Raw genomic sequence first — 7,364 nt, 5'->3', positions numbered from 1 at the left:
ACACTTTAAAGGTCCAGTCTCTCGTTATTTTCTATTGCTACAGTTAGGGCTTCTTTTTTTAAGTTTTTGATAAAGCTAGGGTTTTTTTGGGGTTTTTCTTTGCGTGGTCCCTTGGCGTTTATGTAAGGGAATATTATGGATGACTATATTTTAACTCGTTTTCACCATGGGATTACATTTATGGAAGAACCTGCCCCAATATAAAAAGGGGAGTTAGATGCCTTTTCTGTTGCTATCGATAAAGACCATTTCAGTATTGTTGAGTTGTCCGCTTATGCTAAAGACCTTGGGTATGCAGTTGTTGAAGGGTTTTTTTGTCAGAAGGAAAAAAATGGTGAATTTTTCAAAGTTGCATCTGATTTTCAATTATTTGAATTTGTGAAAGATTTGCAACATGATGATATTTTGGGTGTTTATTTGCATCATGTGGTGAGTCAGCCTGAAGTACTCGAAAATGTAGTTGGTCTTTTATGTGGGACAGAAGTAGGTGGGGGTGGTAATGACCAATTTAAAGCTAGGGCAACACCTGAGAGTAATATAAATACTGAAGAACCTATTGATCCACCTGAGGAAGAATTAGAAAACATCTCAGATCTCAATGATGCTCAATCAAATTTGAATGGTGCTGAACCAACTCATAATGGTGATGAACAAGATCATAATGTTGATGAAAATGGAGTGTAATAAAATGTTGACAGTAGTGACTCACAAGCATATGCTCTTCCTGAAGAAGATGATTTAGAGGTTGATGATGAATTGAGATTTTTAAGGGCTGAAAGGAGGAGCAAGAGGCAGGGTAAGCAGAGGAAAAAACCAATTGCAACAGAGGAAATATCACTAGGAGAAGCAGGCATTGACAGAGTATTTGAGGATATTGGAAGAAACAAGGCTTCCAGATATGTAGGTAATTTAGGTGGGGATGAGCAGTTTATTGATAGTTCAGAGGCTGATAGTGAAGATACCACAGAAGAGTTAGATCATGAAGCTATTCCTAGTGTTGATATACTAGCAAGAAGGAGGAGTACAAAAGTCAGGTATGATCCTAATTGTGAAGTTGCTATATTTGAACTTGGGATGATTTTTGAGAATGTTATAGAGATTCGGAAAGCATTAGAAAATTATGCAATTGAGTACAAAGTGCAGATTAAATTATGACCAAATGAACCACATAGGGTGAGGGCTAAGTGTAAATCAAAGAGATGCAAATGGGTGTGCTATGCTTGTATTGATAGAGATTCTGGCAGTTTTAAAGTAAAGAACTACTACCCAGTACACAAATGTGATACTTCAAACAAGAATAAGTTGTGTACTTCATAGTTTGTTGCAAAGAAATTCAAAGATAAAATAACTAAACAGCCCTACATAAGGATATGGGAAATATAGGAGTTGTGCAAGAACAAGCTAGGATTGTATGTTGGCAAGACAATTTGTTATAGGGCTAAACTGTGTATTCTCAGAGAGTCCATGGGTGATTGGAATATGGAGTTTGCAAGGTTACGTGATTATGCTGAAATGATAAAACATATCAATCCTGGTAGCTCATGTTAGGTAAGGATGGACAGTGAAACTGAGCCAGGAAAAAATCTCTTTTACTTTTATGTGTGTTTTGATGCATTGAAGAAAGGTTGGTTAGGAAGATGTAAGAGAATCATATGTATTGATGGTTGTTTCTTAAAGGGTGCTTGTAAAAGTGAGCTTCTAGTTGTTGTTTTCAAGAATGAAAATCAACAAATGTTTCTTATAGCATGGGCAATTGTGGACCAAGAGACAAAGCATAGCTTGAGTTTTTTCATCAACTACTTGAAAGATGATTTGCACCTAATTTGTTTCATCCTTAGTTTCTACTCCTAATTTGTGTGGTTCCCCCTTCCAAACCCCAACTGGCATTGGCAGATGCTTTCCCCTAATTTCTGCTCCTATTTTTTAAATGGCGGCAATTATGTGAATTCATTATTGTGTAGGGTTTTGCTACAACTTTGAAGGAAATTTTACCCAATGCTGAATTTAGAATGTGTGTCAGACACATCTGGTCTAATTGGCATAAAAAATAGAAAGGAGAGGAAAGGAGAAAATAATTTTGGAGGTGCTCTAAAGCTATTTATGAAGTTAAGTTTAACGAGAAGCTTCACAAAATGGACAAACTTGGTAAGGATATTTGTAGGGATTTGTAATATTATCCAGAAAAGTCATGGGTTAGAGCATATTTTGAAGTGCATTCCAAGTGCGATGTTATTGAAAGTAATATGTGTGAGACCTTTAATTCATGAATTTTAGCTTCTAGACATAAATCAATTATAACTATGTTGGAGGATATTAGGAGGAAAATAATGACTAGGCAAGTGGATATGTTGAAATTTAATGATACCTGAATATCTGATATATCACCTATGGCTAGGCTTCTGTTAAAGGATAGCAAAGAGCTTGCTAGAAAATGTATTGTCTTTTGGAATGCTGATGTAGGGTTTGAGATTGGAGAAGAACTGCATAAGCATGTAGTTAATCTGACTGATAAGGTATGCACTTGTAGAGCTTGGTAGTTGAGAGGTATTCCATGCCAACATGTTGTTCTTGCATACTATCATATAAATAAAGAACCTGAACAGGCAGTGGAGCAATGGTATAAGAGGGATACTTTCTTAAAAGCATACAAGTATTTCATCCAGCCTATGACAAATATGAAGATGTGGCCTGAAACCAACAATCCAAAGATAGAGCCTCCCAAACCTAAACCCATGCCTAGTAGACCTTAGAGGAATAGAAGAAAAGGCAAAGATGAACCAAAAAAGAAATATAAAAAGTTGTCCAAGTGTGGAGTGAAAATGACATGTTCCAAGTGCCATCAACAAGGACATAACAAAAGATATTGTAAGGTAAATTATTCTGTATCTTTACTGAATTATTGTTTATATGCACCTTTGTCATTGTCATTATCAAAGGTTTGTTGTTGCTCAATGTCGTGCAGGTTGAAAACTGGATGCCTTCACAGCAAGGTAGCCAAAGCTCACAAGGAGCAAGCCAACCTGCTGCAGTAAGAAGCTCAAGCCAACCTACAACCTCAAACTCTATTTGTGATGATACAACAAGAGCTAGAAGGGTTCATGAAGCTAGAAGCTCAAGTCAACCACCACTAATTTCAACATATTCGTGCAGGCCTGCTAGAAGAGGATTAGGTAGTCAACTTCCTCCAAAGGGTAAAGAACTACTGTCCAAAAGAGAGGAAGGGGTGCAGGTAAAGAAGTTGCTGAAAAAGGAGGAGAAAAAAGGTCCAAAAATGTTGGATTTGGCATCTACACAGATGCAAGTGGAACTCAAATACTAAATTTATATATTCATACATATTTCATCTATAATATGACTTAGAATAACTTACTAATTGTACTTTATTATTTGGCAAACTACAGCTCGGAACATCAAGCCAAAGAGTTCTTGCAAGTGGTTCAACTTATAAGAGGTGGAAAGGTTATGATGCTGTCACAATTTCCCAGTTGCAGCAGATGAAGGCAAACTTCAGCAAGAAGTAGTATCTTAGGAACTTATTTTTGGACTATATGATTATGCAGTAGCAAACAATTATCTATAGTCAAGGTCTATTCTTGACTCTAAGGTAGCAGCAAACTATTATATTTTGGGATCTAGATTTTGAAGAATTAAACTCTTATGATTCCATTCAGTTGTGTAATCTTCCTGTTCTTATTAAACTTGGTAAGGATTATTTTTTTGTGTCAATGTTACATAGCAGTAATCAATGATATTGGTGCATTTTTTATTTTGGCACTAGGTTATGTAGTCACAGGAAGTACAACTAACATCCATTGGGCTGTAATATGCACAATTGCCTACCCTTGTTCTGTTTTGGGCACACACCCTATAATTGGTTCTTTTCTATTTGGACTGAGTGTACCTAACCAAATGCTTCAAGCAACAATCTTGGATAAACTTGATGATTTTGTGATGGCTTTCTTATGCCAACTTTCTTAGTAGAACATAGTGCAACAATCTTCAACACTTTAACAAAAGTCAGCTATGCAAAAAAATTAGTATAGCAACAACACCTGAAATATTTATTACTTTCAAAATACAACATTATATCGCAGTACTAAGATTACAAAAGTGCAGCAGTAACAACACCTAAAACAACCAACAATACCTAAAATAACCAAACTAATCTGCAAACCACATCAAAACACAAGAATGCACCAACATCTAAAGACATCAACAACAACAACTAAAGATCATGGCCGGATATCAGCCCTACAGTTTCCATAAAACGAGCAACAATACAACAACAACGGTCAAAAAGATCAGTCTTCTTTGTGCTCGAACTTTCTCCTCTTCAAAAGCTTTGACTCTATTTAATAAACCCCAAATGATTTTCTTTGCTTGAGTAGGTATCTCATCATCATACCAGCAGAAATAATTACATCCACCTTTTTCTACAAAAATCACAAACACATTTGATCAATTATTATCAAAGAAAATATTTAAATAAAACATGATATAATTAAGAACAAAAAATTTACCTTTCCGATTTTGCAAGCAAAAAACCTACGTCTGGGTTTAGTTGGGTCCATGAAATATTCAATTTTGGAGAAACACCACATTTACAAATTCGAGCGGCAGCGCAAGATGACATTGACGAGTTCGTCAATTCCGATAAGTTCGACATTAATAGATATTATCTAAGTTTAGACCTTAATAAACTCGGCAACAACAGAAAGGAGAGAAAGAAGAGAAGAAAAGTAAACTCGGCAACAACAGAAATGAGAGAAAGAAGAGAAGAGATGAAAAGAATTGACACCAAGAAGAGAAGAAGAAGTGCTGGAGCAGCAAAATTGTATTTTTTAACAATTGGGAAAGCGATTAGGGTTTAAATAGAGAGATATTTACTTCACAGATGTTACTGTTATGTGTCTAATTGGGAAAGGAAAAATTCCTTCTCACGCGCTTAAATAGGATGTAACTCATGTTATATGCCACATGCACAAAACGTGTCTAATTAGTATATTATATGCCTACGAAATGAGTTCAGATGGAAAGTGGCCTGGTTTAAGTGTCTAATGAAAAATGGTGCCAACTTTAGGTGTCTCTGTATGTATTCCGCCAAAAATATATAAATTTTATATGATTTTGCGGCTACCAGATGTAAATAATTTTGGCCGTGGCTAAAAGTGACCTTTGCCCTAATGAAAAATCTCTGCATGGGTGTGGAACATCCATTCTCAAAGGGATTTACTTGTGGCTTTGAGTTTTACTTTACTAGCTTCTTGAAAAGGAAAAAGAAAAGGACTTGGACATTTGCCCTTGTAATGGGAAAAATTGACCAAAATAGATGTAATATTTTTGGAGGCCAAAGTTCTGGCTTAGCTAAATTTTTATGAGGAAGAACTGTAATGTAACTGTTTGACAAATAAGTTTTAAGCCTTTTTATTAAACTAATTAAATAAGAAGATATGGGGTATATTCTACCCAGAGATAATTTATTCTAGATCTGAGATAGAAGATAGGAACAAACAAACATAGCTGAACAAAAAATTTGATTATAGTTGCGATTGAATTCCATAATGTAAGAAAGAGATAATAGCTCCTATAATATCAAATAATAACGAGGAATACATAAAGGAAAAGAGTCACCATTCTTGAACAAGACAGACCTCTGTACGTTTGATAAAGTTGAATTATAAATGAATACCAAAATTCTAAGCTCTTTTCTCCTTTTTCGGCGAAGAGCCTGAGAGGAGGGAACTCTTCTCCTTCAAAGAGATGTATGTGTCTGTGAGTGTTTCCATTCGCCCCCCTTCTGTTACTCTCTCTCACGATATTTATACAAAACACTTTTCTTACCTAGTGTCCCTTAATCGAAGTACCTAAGTTCTTGGAATATCTTGTAGAATATTTCTCTAAAATATCTATAAGTGTTGAACTAGCCGTTCGGGCTGAACTGAGTGCTCGACCTCGACCGTAGCCAAATCATTCGCCAGTATATTGCTTTATGTACGTGACTTTGTCTTGGTTGATTCCTGGTCGTTCTTACTTAAGTAGAATTCTTTTGATCAGATTTTGACCTATACAGTTAGTCCCTCCGCCTGTCAAGGTCGTTTTTGGACGAGCTCGATGGACGAACCCCGCCAGTTTGCAAGTTGATAAATCTGAAAATCTTGGTCGAGGGGCGAACCCTTCATAGCGAGATGACGATGTGACACTTAGAGAGCCATACCTAACCGTTACGTCAGTTTGAAATGAGGTCAACTTGTCACGCGTCATTATGGCGCATGTTCCCTATACGTTACATTGTTTTCTGTGATTCTTTTGTTTTGGAGTTAATCTGGCGGCATTTGGCTTTCTCGATTGGGGTGTCTGCATTCTTATAAATAGGGATAAGCACTCCTCATTTGAATTGTTGCATTTCTAGAGCCTTTAAAACCTGAGTTCTTTTCTTCTTCGAGTTTCTAGCTTCTATGTTTTCTCTCTCCCTTCAGTATCTTTTGTTATTGTCATCTCCTTTATCTTTATATTTCTTTTTCGCACACAATCAGAAAAACGACCAGTGTTTCCTCTGACCCTGTGACGTCGACTATGGATGTACCTCCTCATGAGGAAGGGGCGGCCATGGTGGAAGATGAAAACTTCCCCACCAAGGACGAGATAATCCCACGCTCCGGGAAGGTTAGGTTAGACTCCAAAACCTACCTGAGGATGAACCTGAACCTGTCATTTCTATAATGGATGCTGCGGCGATTACTACATTTAGGGCTAAGTGGCGAATCCCATCCCATGTTGAAATTGTTCCCGCTGGTAGTGATGTAGTACAAATACATCACCCGGGGTACTGCGCATTTTACGCGTACCCGTTTGTCATCGGCTACATGCTTCCTCTTCCTTCCTTGGAAGTGGATTTTTGCCATCTTTATAATGTGTGCCCGGCTCAGCCCTCTCCGTACATATACAAGCTTTTACTCATGCTTATCAAATACGCGGAGATGTCCAACCGTGGTATTTCTCTCTGTCATGTGCTTCACCTCTTCTCCCCAAGTTTTCACATGGGTACGATAATTCATATGCGCCATCGGGGGACCAATGGGTTGGTGGTGAAGAAGGATGATAAAACTAATCGTCGATTTTAGGAAAATTTCTTCTATGTGAAGACAGAGCACGTAGTATCGAAACCCAGCGGATTCCCCGAGGAGTGGAACTTTGCTCATAAGTGTTTCCCTTCCAAAATGACTTCGTTGATTATTTTGAGGTAATCTGATCGTTCTCTTTCTACTTTTGCAGCCGAGCGGGAGCCTTCTTCACCAGTTGTTGACATTCGCAACTGAGTGAGTCAAGTTTTGCCCCATACTGTGGGGATTCGCGCGTGGTCGCAC

The sequence above is a fragment of the Nicotiana sylvestris genome, chromosome 10 (assembly GCF_000393655.2).
Source record: "Nicotiana sylvestris chromosome 10, ASM39365v2, whole genome shotgun sequence".
NCBI classification, from domain to species: Eukaryota; Viridiplantae; Streptophyta; class Magnoliopsida; order Solanales; family Solanaceae; genus Nicotiana; species Nicotiana sylvestris.
The sequence above is the reverse complement of the archived record's forward strand: the minus strand, read 5'-3'. Positions refer to the sequence as shown.